This window comes from Panulirus ornatus, chromosome 41, assembly GCF_036320965.1.
Source record: "Panulirus ornatus isolate Po-2019 chromosome 41, ASM3632096v1, whole genome shotgun sequence".
Taxonomy (NCBI): Eukaryota; Metazoa; Arthropoda; class Malacostraca; order Decapoda; family Palinuridae; genus Panulirus; species Panulirus ornatus.
Genome location: NC_092264.1, coordinates 19,833,883 through 19,853,155, shown reverse-complemented (window position 1 = coordinate 19,853,155; position 19,273 = coordinate 19,833,883). Strand labels below are relative to the sequence as shown.

Here is a 19,273-nt window from a genome sequence, read left to right as displayed (position 1 = left end):
AGTATATCTCATCCTATAACGTGACAAGCTGCGACTCTCATGGTTATCGTCCCAGCTGACTAAATCAACGGAGTCTCTTAGTTGAGGTGCAAGAGTCTGGTTTATTTTTGCATTATCACTGTTTTTTACCCCTCAGGATACCGAGCAAAGATGGGTATGGCAATGATGGCTACACAAAGATGATATTTCAAGATTCTACATACTCCTGTTCACATAGTTCAGCTCATGCTATGAGATGCACTCATGTTGAAAGTTATCTTTACCTTTCATTGCGTCACCCCAACCACTTGCTTTTGTTGTTAGTAACACTCAGTGATACAACTGATGAACATTAGAATGTCAATATAATGGTACATTTGCTTCTAGAATTTCATCTACTGAAGCCGCATACGATGTCTTACTTGCTAACCAGTTCACCGTCCAAGATACTTCGGTTTAATGGCACTAAGCAGTTCATAGTTCATTAGCGACCCAAGGTCACTTTAACGACGTTGCCATTGACTGGTGACAGCCTGTGTTCTCATCTACCTTAATAATCCCCGGAAGGATATGTTTGGTGGTACATCCTACACAACTGCACCTACTGTAATTATAGATGGCCAGACCCTTTCCACAAGAAAGCGACGCTCTTACGTTCGTAAACTCAAGTCCACCAGCATGTAGGTAAGAAGCTTGCAGCATTCGGCTGCGAAGTCTCTAATTCCCTCTGGAAATACCTCTTAAATACCCAGGTATCATCGTAGCAAGTTATACGGGCCGCCAATAGGCAAAGGCCCGTGTCGGACCATGCAGAGGTCCGACGATCTCAAAACAAAAGCAAAAAAACGTAGCAAGGCAGGCAGCTGACTCACCACTCGGCAAGTGTACCACGCCGGTACCTAAAGTCTTAACGATGTAACTCCAGACTCATGCCGCCCTTAGGGCGTTTCCATCTAAGATGTCCTAATGTGACCCTAGACATCTCATCTTCCAGGCAGGTTTCATTATGGTGCCTCATCTCCGACGTCCACCTCAAGCAGGAGTCGCGTGAGACATCGTTTCCGCCCATCGCGAGCAGTAGCTGCAACAAGGGAGGACCTAAGGGGCACGCCCACAGCACCCCTGCAAGCCTAGCACCTCTTCAGAAACCTCCTGCAACCCAAGTACAAATCGGTGGTCGCGACACACTTCAGGAGCCGCGATACATGCCACACTCACCTCCCACAGGAGCACAACGTTGACTCGGCAGCCACACACTTCTCCCACGTGTTCCTGCTTCGTCTGGCATCCACACTAACATCACAGGACCCCTGCCAAGCCTGTCTCGTGTTATTCAACCTACCTTCCTTTCCCTCTCCCATCATAATCTTGCACCTTCAGTAGTCCATTGCCCTTTGTTACCTCACCTTGTATAATCTACACGATAAATCGTTGTTGTTGTTGTTGTTGATGTTTGATGTTTTCCGTGCCCCTCTCTCTCAGTCCTTCCATTTCAGCAACCCCACAAAAAATACCCGTCAAAGTTCTTTAGAAAAGCTACACTTAACTTAATCCAATCCTGTTTACTTTAAGCTTTATAATTTCAGTGGTCCCGTGGACATATAGGAGGAGGTATCTGCAAATTTTATTCCATGATGGACACCTCAGAATTTTGTATTATAGTTTCTAGCATGATGTCTCAGCAATGGGTTCAGCCCTCCCTTACACAGGTTCACACGGATGAGGAATGAAGGTAAATAAAGAGGTACAAAATTAGATTTGCAGGATCCATGGTTTGAGAGAGAGAGAGAGAGAGAGAGAGAGAGAGAGAGAGAGAGAGAGAGAGAGAGAGACTGTGCAGGTTACAGGTTTTTTCCCCATCCTTCAAAAAGTATGTACAGTATAACCTGTTATTCAAAATGCTCAGTGAAATGGACCGTTTCGCATAACAAAAATATTGATTATTCAAGTTTTCTTTTCGATATATTAAATAATTCAGAGAATGGCCATCCCTTGCTCTATGCAGGGGATATGTTCTGTGAAAACCTCGCAGGAAGGTCACGGACGGGTCCTCCCATTACCATTACCTTACGTTGCTTCTGACATTGAATAAACTTATCTAGTCATCATTCACTAGCTTGAAATGGCTCTGCCTCAGCTTCATTGTCTTTTTTACATAAACACTCAGAAATATTCACAAACTTAAACCTGAGTTGAAGGGTATTTAGAGCAGCTGCTTTTCTACGTCTCATGCTCTGTATATAAAGAAAGCATTTTCTCCATGAATGGATTTCTAACTTTGTGGTTACCTTAGCAGACAGCAAAGTCATCTTGGTTAAGGTCTGTAGCTAGATTCATCCAGGATGTAAACAGCCCAATCGCTGAAACTCCCTCAACAGCATTGGTGGGTCGTAAGATTTCTAGCTTCATTTGGTCAGAGATGTTCTCTTCCGTTTAACTGCAAATTCTGGAGTTGTAGATGTTAGATAATTGGATGCTACATTAACAAACATAAATACAGCGGGACACAGGACAATCACACGAGGAGGTATAACCAACGGTGGTAACTGGGACACTGACTGACCAATAGTGGTCGTGGCGGAAATGTGGCACGCTCATTCAGCTTCCAAGATCATTCTACCTGCCAACCCGCACTCAAGTTTTGACACACTTTCTGCTGCATACACAGTTTTGAAATATTCTATCTATTTGTGAATATTTCACATACAAAATACTAATATATATATATATATATATATATATATATATATATATATATATATATATATATATATATATATATATATATATATTTCTTTCTTTTCTTTTAAACTATTCGCCATTTCCCGCGTTAGCGAGGTAGCTTTAGGAACAGAGGACTGGGCCTTTTTTGGAATATTCTCACCTGGCCCCCTCTGTTCCTTCTTTTGGAAAATTAAAAAAAAAAAAAAAAACGAGAGGGGAGGATTTCCAGCCCCCCGCTCCCTCCCCTTTTAGTCGCCTTCTACGACACGCAGGGAATACGTGGGAAGTATTCTTTCTCCCCTATCCCCAGGGATAATATATATATATATATATATATATATATATATATATATATATTATTTATTTATTTTGCTTTGTCGCTGTCTCCCGCGTTTGCGAGGTAGCGCAAGGAAACATACGAAAGAAATGGCCCAACCCACCCCCATACACAATGTATACACACACACACGTCCACACACGCAAATATACATACCTATACATCTCAATGTACACATATATATACATACACAGACACATACATATATACCCATGCACACAATTCACACTGTCTGCCCCCATTCACTCCCATCGCCACCTCGCCACACATGGAATACCATCCCCCTCCCCTCTCATGTGTGCGAGGTAGCACTAGGAAAAGACAACAAAGGCCCCATTCGTTCACACTCAGTCTCTAGCTGCCATGCAATAATGCCCGAAACCACAGCTCCCTTTCCACATCCAGGCCCCACACAACTTTCCATGGTTTGCCCCAGACGCTTCACATGCCCTGATTCAATCCACTGACAGCACGTCAACCCCGGTATACCACATCGATCCAATTCACTCTATTCCTTGCCCTCCTTTCACCCTCCTGCATGTCCAGGCCCCGATCACACAAAATCTTTTTCACTCCATCTTTCCACCTCCAATTTGGTCTCCCACTTCTCGTTCCCTCCACCTCCGACACATATATCCTCTTGGTCAATCTTTCCTCACTCATTCTCTCCATGTGCCCAAACCATTTCAAAACACCCTCTTCTGCTCTCTCAACCACGCTCTTTTTATTTCCACACATCTCTCTTACCCTTACGTTACTTACTCGATCAAACCACCTCACACCACACATTGTCCTCAAACATCTCATTTCCAGCACATCCACCCTCCTGCGCACAACTCTATCCATAGCCCACACCTCACAACCATACAACATTGTTGGAACCACTATTCCTTCAAACATACCCATTTTTGCTTTCCGAGATAATGTTCTCGACTTCCACACATTCTTCAAGGCTCCCAGGATTTTTGCCCCCTCCCCCACCCTATGATTCACTTCCGCTTCCATGGTTCCATCCGCTGCCAGATCCACTCCCAGATATCTAAAAGACTTTACTTCCTCTAGTTTTTCTCCATTCAAACTAACCTCCCAATTGACTTGACCCTAAACCCTACTGTACCTAATAACCTTGCTCTTATTCACATTTACTCTTAACTTTCTTCTTTCACACACTTTACCAAACTCAGTCACCAGCTTCTGCAGTTTCTCACATGCATCAGCCACCAGCGCTGTATCATCAGCGAACAACAACTGACTCACTTCCCATGCTCTCTCATCCACAACAGACTTCATATATATATATATATATATATTATTTTTTTTATTTTGCTTTGTCGCTGTCTCCCGCGTTTGCGAGGTAGCGCAAGGAAACAGACGAAAGAAATGGCCCAACCCACCCCTTACACATGTATATACATACACGTCCACACACGCACATATACATAAGTATACATTTCAACGTATACATATATATACATACACAGACATATACATATATATACATACACAGACATATACATATATACACATGTACATAATTCATACTTGCTGCCTTTACTCATTCCGTTTGCACCCGCCACACATGAAAAGGCAATCCCCTCCCCCGCATGCGTGCGAGGAAGTGCTAGGAAAAGACAACAAAGGCCACATTCGTTCACACTCAGTCTCTAGCTGTCATGTATAATGCACCGAAACCACAGCTCCCTTTTCACATTCAGGCCCCACAAAACTTTTCATGGTTTACCCCAGATGCTTCACATGCCCTGGTTCAATCCATTGACAGCATGTCGACCCCGGTATACCACATCGTTCCAATTCACTCTATTCCTTGCACACCTTTCACCCTCCTGCAAGTTCAGGCCCCGATCGCTCAAAACCTTTTTCACTCCATCCTTCCACCTCCAATTTGGTCTCCCACTTCTCGTGCCCTCCACCTCTGACACATATATCCTCTTGGTCAATCTTTCCTCACTCATTCTCTCATGTGATCAAACCATTTCAAAACACCCTTTTCTGCCCTCTCAACTACTCCTTTTATTACCACACATCTCTCTTACCCTTTCATTACTAACTTGATGAAACCACCTCACACCACATATTATCCTCAAACATATCATTTCCAACACATCCACCTTCCTCTGCACAACTCTGTCTATAGCCCATGCCTCGCAACCATATAACATTGTTGGAACCACTATTCCTTCAAACATACCCATTTTTGCTTTCCGAGATAATGTTCTCGCCTTCCACACATTTTTCAACACTCCTAGAACTTTTGCCCCCTCCCCCCACCCTGTGAATCACTTCTGCTTCCATGGTTCCATCCGCTGCCAAATCCACTCCCAGGTATCTGAAACAATTCACTTCCTCCAGTTTTTCTCCATTCAAACTTACCTCCCAGTTGACTTGTCCCTCAACCCTACTGTACCTAATAACCTTGCTCTTATTCACATTTACTCTCAGCATTCTTCTTTCACACACTTTACCAAACTCAGTCACCAGCTTCTACAGTTTCTCGCCCAAATCAGCCACCAGCGCTGTATCATCAGCGAACAACAACTGACTCACTTCCCAAGCCCTCTCATCGACAACAGACTGCATACTTGCCCCTCTCTCCAAAACTCTTGCATTCACCTCCCTAACAACCCCATCCATAAACAAATTGAACAACCATGAAGGCTCTTCTGCTGCAAACCGACATTCACTGAGAACCAATCACTTTCCTCTCCTCCTACTCTTACACATACTTTACTTCCTCGATAAAATTTCACTGCTTCTAATACTTCTAATACTTCTTAATACTTTCCACAGAGCATCTCTATCAACTCTATCATATGCCTTCTCCAGATCCATAAATGCTACATACAAATCCATTTGCTTTTCTAAGTATTTCTCACATACATTCTTCAAAGCAAACACCTGATCCATACATCCTCTACCACTTCTGAAACCACACTGCTCTTCCCCAGTCTGATGCTCTGTACATGCCTTCACCCTCTCAATCAATACCCTCAATATAATTTCCCATAAATACTCAACAAACTTATACTTCTGTAATATGAGCACTCACCTTCATCCCCTTTGCCTTTGTACAATGGCACTATGCATGCATTCCGCCAATCCTCAGGCACTACACCATGCGTCATACATACATTAAATATTTGAATATTCTTTCAACCTGCTGCTCCTTGGTGATGTAAATAGACGAAATGTTCTTGAGTGCTGCTACCATACTTTAAGGAAATAAGAATAGCAAAATGGATCATATTTCCACATTAATGTAACATTTCAACAATATAATTTCATTTACAATTCCTGGTGTGGAAAGTTAGGCTCTCCCTCAGCTTCATTTCATTTTGAATTCTGTCACTCACAAGGGTCAAGTCCCATTTCCATGCCAAGGTTATCTGGGACCATTCACAATGTTTTCAGGGAAGGTTATTCCAGAGTTATGTTCCATAGCTATTTACGTTTTTCCATTATTTTTATTCAGTATGATGAGAAAAAGGGGTAAAAAAATCCTTCAAAATCTTGTAAAGATAATACAATTCCTTCATATCAACACTAAAGTGATTAGTAGGACAAACTTTCCACAGAACCCTACCCTGTGGAAGCACAGAATTAAATGAGCCAGTCTTAGCAAAACCACCTGTTTAGACTTAATGTATCAGTAAATGTACACTTCTTTCCACTAATAATGGTTAAGGGCAAACAGGAAAGAATGCCAGGAGTTATAAACCTCTGGCTGCCACTAGTGGATCCAAAGGCAATCTTCATTATTGCTATACTTCCATCATGAAAAGAATGATCCAATTCTCCTCAGGTGTTGTGATAACCATCACTACTTTACAATAAGCTTCACCACTGAATAAGAGTTAAATACTGATCTCACTTCTTATTTCTCCTGTTAAATGTTGACAAATGAGGAAATATTTGTGCACAATCCATGAAATCCCCATCCCGTATATAGAGGTTGCAAGCACAGGGATGGAAACTTGGTCATGAGTCCAATAAATGAGGAAGAACACAAACTGAACAACATTAGTACTTTTACTTGTTGTAAGAAGCCTACCCATAGAGAATTGGACATTCCTGTCCTTTGTCACCCGCCAAGGCTGGGCTTGAGGACTCTAGTTTTACGAAATAGATTCTCACAAATAGTGCTCATCATTATATATACTTGATCCACTCCATGTAATTGATGTTGATGGCAGTAGTTAATTAATGTATTCACAGATGATGAAAATTGATTGAAAAGTAACAACATGAATACAGATAGAGCTCCATCTCAGTATCCTTGGGACAAAACAGCAAAGATTTTAGGACTTCTGGGTTAGCCCGATTTTTTTCTCATCTTTTCAGTGTTTTTTGTATATAGTATAAGTAATATTAAAAAATATTAAGAAAACATGTATTCACTGTACTTATGCAAAACTTTCTTGCCTCCTTTTCTAACAAGTGTAATTTAAAATGAAAAACTCTTCCTTGGCTCAAATCAACAAGGTAGAGTTTGGTGATGACACAAACAATGCAGTGCTAAGGGTTAAATGCTTGTTGGGTGCAATTACACAGGCACAAAAAGGGCAAAGCCCTTACAAATGAATGATAAAATAACAGATCACTACCAGCTCAAATTCAGATTTAAGAATCTCATGTGCTACTTTGGCAAGAATCAAAAGTGATCAGGCATTCATGTTTGGGATGTTTTCAGACTTTGGATGTTTGCATTGGATATCCTCTATCTGTAATACCATGCCAAATAGGTACAAGGATTGTCATTGACAAGAAATCTACTCCCTCAAACCATTTGCATTTTGGGGGTGTTAAGAAATACATAATGTTGATGTGCCACCTAGTCAAAGATTTGTGCATTCATACTCTTGCAGCAAAAATCAGATCAAAATCACCTGAACAGTAAACAACTAAAGTTGTAACCAAATATTGGGTTGGCTGATTCATATTCAACAACTCGAATAATTGCACTCCAGAAGCAATAAAAGGAATACTTCAAAAATCAAAGGGGTAATGAAACTAGAAACCTTCTACAAATCTATATTGATTTACAACTTATTCATCATTATCATTTAACCTATCTGCAAAGATAGAATTACATTTAACACATAAAAATCTTGAGACTACAATCACAGACACATTTTAAGTTGACACACTCAGTCATACATAAGAACCACCCAACATGACTTCATGCCTGATGTGTTGAATTTTAACAAAGCAGTGGATGAGTTTTGTGTTTTCAGTAGGCTGTACAGTTATGAACAATATTCGTAGAAATGGTAAACTGTTTTAAAGATTTTCACATGATCTAATGACAAAAACCTGTAACAGCTATGATTTTTGCTCATGTCACATTGAAGAGATGAAAACATATTTATGAATGAAGATGGAAAAATGAATTACATGGTGAATTGATATGGAACAATGCTGATACTTGAAAAGTTCAGTGGCTGCCTGCAACTCACATAATTTCATGTCTTTTTATTGCATTTCAAGTAATGTAGAATTACTGTTTGATAGAATTATCATTAAGTAAGGAGTATTACAATGTCTTTTCTTATCTAAATTTGATTATCAGTACAAAAGGAAAGACACATAATGACAATGAAGATAAGGAATTGTAGGAAATTAAGTTTTACACGAGACAACCCTACAAAACCCTCACAGTTCTACCGACATAAAACAAGGAAGAGTACAAAAAAATATCAGTAAAACCAATAAGATATTTTGGAACACACAGAACAGGTACAATTCTGACCATACCATAAGATCTCTTATGATTATCTTCTGTACAATCTAGTTATAATAACAGCACAACCAAGGCCAAAGTTATCACATCAGTGCTGGAATCTGGATAATTCTTCAGCACTCCCATTTCATTTGAATGGTTGACTATAATTCCTTTTGTAACAGTTTACCTTGCACAAGTTTGTTATTACTCACAATGTAAATAAACTTTGATCAAGTATAACTAGGTAATATACAATATTAACATGAAAATATATGCAATGTCTTTACCAATGAAGCTGATCGACTACTAAGTATGGTGATATTCATTGTTTTGTACAATATTACAGATAACAAAATATTATCTATATATCATTATTTGATTCTACTTGCAAATCAAAGACTAGAACAAAGAGGATCAAGAAGAAAACTACTTTTATAGTGAAAACGTTTTTGCTTGGATATGTGGACACTCACATCTGACTTATCTCTTGAACTGCCTGGTTTAACAGTGCTTGTGCAAGGATCTTTGAAAATGCCTGTGAAAAGAGCATTTAACTTCCCATTCCCCTTACCATGTAACTTCCCAAAACAAACCGCCCCTGGCCAAAACATCTGTGTCATTCCGAAACATCCAGCAGTAGTCTCTTAGGTTGGGAGTAGAGCACACTATCAAATGTCTACTTATCTAAGGGAAAATTCTTCTTAGATCAAAGCAGGTTTTCCTCATCCAGTGAATGGTCAAAACTGACTTGGTTCACAGACAGATGTAAGACTTGGGACAAAGCAGGCCATCAACTTACCCTTGGTTAAACATTTACCACAATGAGGCAAATATTGCATACTATTTGAAGGTGATGATCCCATGTTACTTGCTGTCAGAAATTTGAAAATTTGGTGCATCTTTCACATGTATTACCCAAACTTTAGTACTTCTACTTTAGTACTGTTAGATACCCACACATGTATTCATTGCTTAAGTACTATACTTATGTGTAATTACTAGACTTTTAATCATGGATATTTTCCACAGCATTCATTCTTATCTTTATATAAACTCAGGTATCTGTGCCCATGTTGCTACTGCTTTAAAATTCTATAGAAAACTGGGTTATATTGAGGGGAATGATAACTAACCCTCCACTTGCAAGCTGTACTACTTTCAGTGCTTTCCATACTGCATCAGTATGAGTTCAAATGTGTATGCTCATTAAGACAAGAATATTGACACTTTTAGTATTAAATGCTTTGTATTACACATCTCTAGCATTATAAATTTCAACAGAAAAACAAAACATTCAATTTCATTGTAAAATATGCAATACAACTATAACAAGATGGGAAACAAAAACTCTTCCACTTCCATCAGACTTGCACATTAGAAAATGAGCCAAAACTGTGACTAAAGTCAACAAAAGTTATTCCATCTTTTCACAAATGTATCCTACAGTTTCTGGTCTTTTCTTTCATGACAATATTATTGACAAACCTAAGAATGATAATATGCTGAGCATTGAGGAGACATTGTTGATTGTGCTGTGGACAGAAATTTTTATATTATTCATCTCAGAAATTACGGCTTCAGATAAAAATGCCACATATCTGTCAAGTGTTGCCAGACTCTGCCTACTTGAGGTCATTTCATTAGCGAAAAGTTACCTTTGGCATGGCTATTTCTCTGTTGAGTGATAAAACAAAATACAGTTTCATAGAAGTTGTTAATGTGTGTTTAGCAGCCTTGAAGCTGTGGGAGCCCCTGGATCACTGAGAAAGGGGTCCTAGGGTTATATGATAATACTCTGATATTCATAATAATAATAATGATAATAATAATGATAATAGAATAATAATAATAATAAAAATAATAATTGTACTGTCAGTTTTTTGTCTCATATCTTATGACTATTAAGGATCAATATGAAAAAAGCATATCTTTACTTAAAGGCATGTTTTTGATGATCATCTGTCTTCTAATACTTTGTTAAGTTTGGTTGTTATAGGTACCAGTCATGTTCCACAGTGTGGTAGCTGTATTGTAACCATCTTCACTATGATATGGGGGCATTAGATTCCACATTATTAGCCTTGGGAACTGTGCTAGCTTTGGGAAAAAAATCCTGTGATCCCTTTCCTTTAAAAGTGCCAAGCTCATCTTTGACTATTTACAAGATTTAGAGAGAAACTAGAGTTTTGGTGATCAGATGTAAAGTGTGCTTATTCTGGTATTCAAAAGAAAGATTTATGGGGGAAAACTGATTTAATTTCTTTAAGCAACCCCAAATAAATCAGTGATTACTATAAATGTTACACTTCAGAAACTAGAAAATGTACTCTAGCTCAAACTAACACTCCAACTCCCTCAGTAGGTGTGACAAACAATTAGCATATATCTAATTCTGGGCTTACAAGGGGAACTGTATGAAATGAGAAAAATACAGTATTTTGTATATGATCTAAATGAGATGTTAACCTTTTGATTGTGAGGTACAATGTCAATTGCAACATACATCATCTGAGATAAGATGTCTGCACCATTGTACTAAACTGCATGCCAAGCAAAGCATTCATGAACATCATCACATGCCTTATAGGCCTCGTCGCACCACCTATGCATTACTCAAGCCCTCAGTAGCATCTCTTTCAGCGTGGAAGACTCAGTCATTGGTGTTTCCACTTGACCTGGTACTATCTACTTTCTATAGTATATGTGTTGGAAGAGGGAATTTGAGGTGAAAAGTGTTAGTTAAATGTAAGCTTTAGGGTAATTTGTAGATAAACTTTATGTCAGTTACTTTTAGTTTGGATATCCAAACTGTGACATATATCATTTGTTGGTACACTTACTTCCTGTGGTGGTGCAACTCATGTGGGAGGGAAGTCTAGTTCAAAGAAAAGATCATTAGTGAAGCTTAAGCTTTATAATAATTCTTTGGTGAATGTATTCACTCTTTTTATGTCACTTACTATTTCTATTTTTCAGACACCCTAACTTTGACATACATATGTCATTTCACAATCATTTGTGACATATGTGTCCTGAGACAAGATATACACTGTCTAAAAAATTTTTCTCCTTGTTCAATCTTCCACTCGCTCCTCACTTGTTATGCAATGCTCACTCCTTTCATTCATTCCTCCTCTGCTATGCACCGAGATGGTTAGCTGGGAATCCCAATGATGCTAACTTCAACACTGCTCTGTGTTTAAAAAAAGGTAAATTATTATTTTTTTCTATTTTTCATACTTCTTCATGCATATCTTTGATTATACAACAGTAAGTTTTTATCTCGGAAAGCAAAAATGGGTATGTTTGAAGGAATAGTGGTTCCAACAATGTTGTATGGTTGCGAGGCGTGGGCTATGGATAGAGTTGTGCGCAGGAGGATGGATGTGCTGGAAATGAGATGTTTGAGGACAATGTGTGGTGTGAGGTGGTTTGATCGAGTAAGTAACGTAAGGGTAAGAGAGGTGTGTGGAAATAAAAAGAGCGTGGTTGAGAGAGCAGAAGGGTGTTTTGAAATGGTTTGGGCACATGGAGAGAATGAGTGAGGAAAGATTGACCAAGAGGATATATGTGTCGGAGGTGGAGGGAACGAGGAGAAGTGGGAGACCAAATTGGAGGTGGAAAGATGGAGTGAAAAAGATTTTGTGTGATTGGGGCCTGAACATGCAGGAGGGTGAAAGGAGGGCAAGGAATAGAGTGAATTGGGTCGATGTGGTATACTGGGGTTGACGTGCTGTCAGTGGATTGAATCAGGGCATGTGAAGCATCTGGGGTAAACCATGGAAAGCTGTGTAGGTATGTATATTTGCGTGTGTGGACGTATGTATATACATGTGTATGGGGGTGGGTTGGGCCATTTCTTTCGTCTGTTTCCTTGCGCTACCTTGCAAACGCGGTAGACCGGCAAAAAAAAAAAAAAGTTTTTAAGATTTTTTCTCATTTTCGTTTTCTTTTTATTGCACATAGCTGTAGTTGACATACAATGTTCTCTAGTTTTTTTGACTAGCTTTGATATTAACTTGGATCATCTTGGAGTCTGGTCTAAAGCCATTTCACTGCTACCTTATCTTTCCTAAACTACATCTTCACCCCACCCTCAACGCCATTTGTCTTTAACCTGATTCGTAAGGGTCAAGTCAAAGGCCATCTTCATTACATCCTTATCTTCATGGGACAACATCTTCACTATGCTCTTGATGCAATTTCCTTTTGACTCAACATTATGGATTAGGATAAAGGCCATCTTCACTACACCATCTTCATTTCATTCATGATTCCATTAGCCTTTGATCCTAACAGGCCTTTGATCTGATTCATAAGTATCGTGTCAAAGGTCATCTCCACTATACCCTAATCTATACCACATCTCAACACAACTGGCCATTGATCAGAGCCTTACAATTCAGGTTAAAGGCTAACATTACTACACACCTATCTTCACTAATCCCTGTTTCACTACATCCTAACCTTCACAAAACTCTCAACATAAGTGGCCAATGACTTAAACCATATAATTCAGGTCAATCTTCAGTAAACGCTTATCTTCACAACACCTGCCCCAGACTTAAACCCTATGGGTCAGGTCAAAGGCCACCTACACTGCACCCTCATATTCACCTAACTGTTGACACCATTCATCTCTGACTTGGACCTTATGGGCAAGACAAAGGCCATCTCTAATAAACCCTTATTTTCATTACATCCTCAACACCACTAGGCCATGGTCTGTTCCTCACAGGCCTTTGAATGACCCATAATGGTCAAGACAAAGGTAATCTTCACTTCACCATTATCTTCAAAACATTTTTAACACAAATTACCCATTGACCTGAACCTTACAGTTCAAGTCAAAAAGAGGTATGCCTAAGAAAAACTTGGAGTCCTGTTTAGATTCTGAAGTTTCATTTCTTCTGAACATTAGCTCTGTTTATACAAGGGCTTGATCTATCTTTGTACAGAATACTCCCCTCATATCTAGGATGGTTCTAGCTCTATATACAGGACAGATATGAGTCTAAAGCAGCTTGTCTTATCAACTTTCCCAAGCTAACCACACAACTTCACCCACTTACCTTGTGCCTCTATGTTGGTTTACTTTCCCTGTTGTATAGGTATTGCCTTGGGTTTTTGCTTCCTAGAGCTAGCAGATACCATTAGTTAAAGTATACCATTAGTTAAAATATACAATATTCAGAAAGCTACAGTGTCATAAAAATAAGTGTGGGGCCATTGGCAACTCAAGGGTCATCATTTTGAGAAATGCTTCTTTCTGTACACTTCAAACCTTTGGAACTCTCAACCCTCTTATTGTCTTTCCAAACAAGAATGACCAGAGACTTACCAAAAATCATGTTTTCCACTTCAAACCCCAGCCATGATGTGGATTTTTGTCCATGATTGGAGCCTCTAACATCAAAAGATATCAAAAACAGAAATTCCCTTGCTGAATACACAATTTCAGGTCACAGTATATTTGACAGTGATAAAGGTAAAGTAAGCAGTGGTGACTTGCTCTTTGTTAAAGCTCATAATGAAAAATGTTACAGCCATTGACAATATTGATTTCAGTTTTGTAGAAACTTAAGCTTTGCAAGATGTAAACAGTAGGACTAATTTGTATGGCCCTTGCAAAGATTCCAGAGGTAAGTGAAAGACTAGATATATTACCATAATTCTGTAGTGAATACAATTCAATGACAGTAAGAGATTTTAACATACTGATCTTCAAGTGAGGGAATACTTTTCCAGTAATTCTGAGCACACTCTCTACCAAAGTTGCTTGTTAGTGACCTCATCCAATTACCTGAGAAATGTACTCACGATGAGAACATAGATCTACTTTTAGCGGTGAATGAGAATCCCATTAATAATCAAGAATTTGGAAAAATGTTTGGTGCAAATGATCACCAATAATTCATTTTTGAAGTTATGTTCAATACTGCATGTCCTACTAGTCAGCATAAATTAACAAAAGATACCAGATCAAGGACTTAATAAATATTTATGATCAGATGATTTTGTCAATGTAAATGATACAAACAAAGCCCAGAAAAGCTTCAGTAGCACTAGGAAAACAGACAAAAGAGACCACATTCATTCACATTCAGTCTCTAGCTGTCATGTGTATATATGCATATACATGTGTATATATGTGTATATATGTATATATATGTGTACGTTATCCCTGGGGATAGGAGAGAAAGAATACTTCCCACGTATTCCCTGCGTGTCGTAGAAGGCGACTAAAAGGGGAGGGAGCGGGGGGCTGGAAATCCTCCCCTCTTGTTTTTTTTTTTTTTTTTTTAATTTTCCAAAAGAAGGAACAGAGAATTGGGCCAGGTGAGGGTATTCCCTCAAGGCCCAGTCCTCTGTTCTTAACGCTACCTCGCTAATGCGGGAAATGGCGAATAGTTTGAAAGAAAGAAAGAAAGATATGTGTACGTGTAGGAAGAGAGGAAAGTGATTGGTTCTCAGTGAATGTAGGTTTGCAGCAGGGGTGTGTGATGTCTCCATGGTTGTTTGATTTGTTTATGGATGGGGTTGTTAGGGAGGTGAATGCAAGAGTTTTGGAAAGAGGGGCAAGTATGAAGTCTGTTGGGGATGAGAGAGCTTGGGAAGTGAGTCAGTAGTTGTTCGCTGATGATACAGCGCTGGTGGCTGATTCATGAGAGAAACTGCAGAAGCTGGTGACTGAGTTTGGTAAAGTGTGTGAAAGAAGAAAGTTAAGAGTAAATGTGATTAAGAGCAAGGTTATTAGGTACAGTAGGGCTGAGGGTCAAGTCAATTGGGAGGTAAGTTTGAATGGAGAAAAACTGGAGGAAGTAAAGTGTTTTAGATATCTGGGAGTGGATCTGGCAGCGGATGGAACCATGGAAGCGGAAGTGGATCATAGGGTGGGGGAGGGGGCGAAAATCCTGGGAGCCTTGAAGAATGTCTGGAAGTCGAGAACATTATCTCGGAAAGCAAAAATGGGTATGTTTGAAGGAATAATGGTTCCAACAATGTTTTATGGTTGCGAGGCGTGGGCTATGGATAGAGTTGTGCGCAGAAGGATGGATGTGCTGGAAATGAGATGTTTGAGGACAATGTGTGGTGTGAGGTGGTTTGATCGAGTAAGTAACGTAAGGGTAAGAGAGATGTGTGGAAATAAAAAGAACGTGGTAGAGAGAGCAGAAGAGGGTGTTTTGAAATGGTTTGGGCACATGGAGAGAATGAGTGAGGAAAGATTGACCAAGAGGATATATGTGTCGGAGGTGGAGGGAACAAGGAGAAGTGGGAGACCAAATTAGAAGTGGAAAGATGGAGTGAAAAAGATTTTGTGTGATCGGGGCCTGAACATGCAGGAGGGTGAAAGGAGGGCAAGGAATAGAGTGAATTGGATCGATGTGGTATACCGGGGTTGACGTGCTGTCAGTGGATTGAATCAGGGCATGTGAAGCGTCTGGGGTAAACCATGGAAAGCTGTGTAGGTATGTATATTTGTGTGTGTGGACGTATGTATATACATGTGTATGAAGGTGGGTTGGGCCATTTCTTTCGTCTGTTTCTTTGCGCTACCTCGCAAACGCGGGAGACAGCGACAGCGAAAAAAAAAAATGTGTATATGTATATGTGTGTATTCATTTATTTATTTATTTATCTATTTTGCTTTGTCGCTGTCTCCCGCGTAAGTGAGGTAGCGCAAGGAAACAGACGAAAGAATGGCCCAACACACCCACATACACATGTATATACATACACGTCCACACACGCAAATATACATACCTATAAATCTAAATGTATACATGTATATACACACACAGACATATATATATATACACGTGTACATAATTCATACTGTCTGCCTTTATTCATTCCCATTGCCACCCCACCACACATGTAATAACAACCCCCTCCCCCCTCATGTGTGCGAGGTGGTGCTAGGAAAAGACAACAAAGGCCCCATTCGTTCACACTCAGTCTCTAGCTGTCATGTAATAATGTACCGAAACCACAGTTCCCTTTCCACGTCCAGGCCCCACAGAACTTTCCATGGTTTACCCCAGACGCTTCACATGCCCTGGTTCAATCCATTGACAGCAAGTCGACCCCGTTATACCACATCGTTCCAATTCACTCTATTCCTTGCACGCCTTTCACCCTCATGCATGTTCAGGCCCCGATCACACAAAATCTTTTTCACTCCATCTTTCCACCTCCAATTTGGTCTCCCACTTCTCCTCGTTCCCTTCACCTCTGACACATATATCCTCTTGGTCAAGCTTTCCTCACTCATTCTCTCCATGTGACCGAACCATTTCAAAACACCCTCTTCTGCTCTCTCAACCACACTCTTTTTATTACCATACATCTCTCTTACCCTATTATTACTTCCTCGATCAAACCACCTCACACCACATATTGTCCTCAAACATCTCATTACCAGCACATCCACCCTCCTGCGCACAACTCTATCCATAGCCCACGCCTCGCAGCCATACAACATTGTTGGAACCACTATTCCTTCAAACATACCCATTTTTGCTTTCCAAGATATTTTTGACTTCCACACATTCTTCAATGCTCCCAGAATTTTTGCCTCTCTGCCACCCTATGATTCACTTCCGCTTCCATGGTTCCATCCGCTGCCAAATCCACTCCCAGATATCTAAAACACTTCACTTCCTCCAGTTTTTCTCCATTCAAACTTACCTCCCAATTGACTTGACCCTCAACCCTACTGTACCTAATAACCTTGCTCTTATTCACATTTACATTTACACATGCCTTACATCCTCGATAAAAACTTTTCACTGCTTCTAACAACTTGCCTCCCACACCATATATTCTTAATACCAAACTCCGTCACCAGCTTCTGCAGTTTCTCACATGAATCAGCCACCAGCTCTGTATCATCAGCGAACAACAACTGACTCACTTCCCAAGCTCTCTCATCCACAACAGACTGCATACTTGCCCCTCTTTCCAAAACCCTTGCATTCACCTCCCTAACAACCCCATCCATAAACAAATTAAACAACCATGGAGACATCACACACCCCTGCTGCAAACCTACATTCACTGAGAACCAATCACTTTCCTCTCTTCCTACACGTACACATGCCTTACATCCTCGATAAAAACTTTTCACTGCTTCTAACAACTTGCCTCCAATGCCATATATTCTTAATACCTTCCACAGAGCATCTCTATCAACTCTATCATATGCCTTCTCCAGATCCATAAATGCTACATACAAATCCATTTACTTTTGTAAGTATTTCTCACATACATTCTTCAAAGCAAACACCTGATCCACACATCCTCTACCACATCTGAAACCACACTGCTCTTCCCCAGTCTGATGCTCTGTACGTGTCTTCACCCTCTCAATCAATACCCTCCCATATAATTTACTAGGAATATTTTTTTTATTCATTTATTTATATTTATTTTGCTTTGTCGCTGTCTTCCGCGTTTGCGAGGTAGCGCAAGGAAACAGACACAAGAAATGGCACAACCCACCCCCATACACAATGTACACACACACACGCCCACACACGCAAATATACGTACCTGTACATCTCAATGTACACATATATATACACACACAGACACATACATATATACCCATGCACACAATTCCCACTATCTGCCCCTATTCATTCCCATCGCCCCCTCGCCACACATGGAATACCATCCCCCTCCCCCCTCATGTGTGCGAGGTAGCACTAGGAAAAGACAACAAAGGCCCCATTCGTTCACACTCAGTCTCCAGCTGTCACGCAATAATGCCCAAAACCACAGCTCCCTTTCCACATCTAGGCCCCACACAACTTTCCATGGTTCACCCCAGACGCTTCACATGCCCTGATTCAATCCACTGACAGCACGCCAACCCCGGTATACCTCATCGATCCAATTCACTCTATTCCTTGCCTGCCATTCACCCTCCTGCATGTTCAGGCCCCGATCACACAAAATCTTTTTCACTCCATCTTTCCACCTCCAATTTGGTCTCCCACTTCTCCTCGTTCCCTCCACCTCCGACACATACATCCTCTTGGTCAATCTTTCCTCACTCATTCTCTCCATGTGCCCAAACCATTTCAAAACACCCTCTTCTGCTCTCTCAACCACGCTCTTTTTATTTCCACACATCTCTCTTACCCTTAAATTACTTACTCGATCAAACCACCTCACACCACACATTGTCCTCAAACATCTCATTTCCAGCACATCCCCCCTCCTGCGCACAACTCTATCTATAGCCCACGCCTCGCAACCTATACAACATTGTTGGAACCACTATTCCTTCAAACATACCCATTTTTGCTTTCCGAGATAATGTTCTCGACTTCCACACATTCTTCAAGGCTCCCAGGATTTTTGCCCCCTCCCCACCCTATGATTCACTTCCGCTACCATGGTTCCATCCTCTGCCAGATCCACTCCCAGATATCTAAAACACTTAACTTCCTCCAGTTTTTCTCCATTCAAACTTACCTCCCAAT

The 19,273-nt window shown here is 40.3% G+C and overlaps 1 protein-coding gene across 1 annotated transcript in view; it reads right to left on the bottom strand.

Moving 5' to 3' along the window:
* Positions 1-8,076: 8,076 nt before the first annotated feature.
* LOC139761747 (chloride channel protein 2-like) overlaps positions 8,077-19,273 on the bottom strand; it is a 618,856-nt gene continuing 607,659 nt past the window's right edge. Inside the window, exon 27 of the mRNA XM_071686165.1 lies at positions 8,077-11,973. The gene's annotated coding sequence lies outside the window, so the exon portion shown is untranslated. The remainder of the gene's footprint in view (positions 11,974-19,273) is intronic.